Below are 603 nucleotides of genomic sequence, written 5' to 3'. Positions count from 1 at the left end.
AGGTCCTGCGGCCGCTCGTGACTCGCAGTACCTATTCACTATTGGCTCTGCATTAAAAAAATGCACCAGAATGTTTCCAGGTCGTATGTTTCATTACTTTCCCAAGTCCAAACAGCCTTGAAGACAAATGTATGGTTTGGAATTCACAATAAACATTCGCTCCCGAAGACAAATTAAGCAATCTGATGATGGGAATTTGGTCTACGGCAGAAACTTTCATCTATTTCGTGCACAGTGCATTTAATTCTCAAAATATGCCTTGCCAGTGCATTCACTCAGTGCATGCGGATACACTTGGATTCGTGTGCACAGATGCTGATTTTATAGTCGTTGATGAACTGGTGATATCTAGGCAGCCAGCTGGGCAGCGTCAGGAAGGCTGTTTTGTATATTTCTCGATATATATATAGGAATATGGAGTATTTTTGCTTGGAGCTACGTTGAAGACCTGTGATAAGGCTGGGCGGTGAGGAGCAGTTAATGGCAAAGAGGAACTGGATAACGATAAGACGCAAAGGTGTGGTGTGTGGCAGTGTGATCGACAGAGGCGCGGATCGAAAGGGAGGAAAAGATTATCAGGAGGAGGCCAGGAAGAGGGTGCCA

This window comes from Penaeus monodon, chromosome 21, assembly GCF_015228065.2.
Source record: "Penaeus monodon isolate SGIC_2016 chromosome 21, NSTDA_Pmon_1, whole genome shotgun sequence".
In the NCBI taxonomy this organism is placed as follows: domain Eukaryota; kingdom Metazoa; phylum Arthropoda; class Malacostraca; order Decapoda; family Penaeidae; genus Penaeus; species Penaeus monodon.
This window is presented reverse-complemented; position numbering follows the sequence as displayed.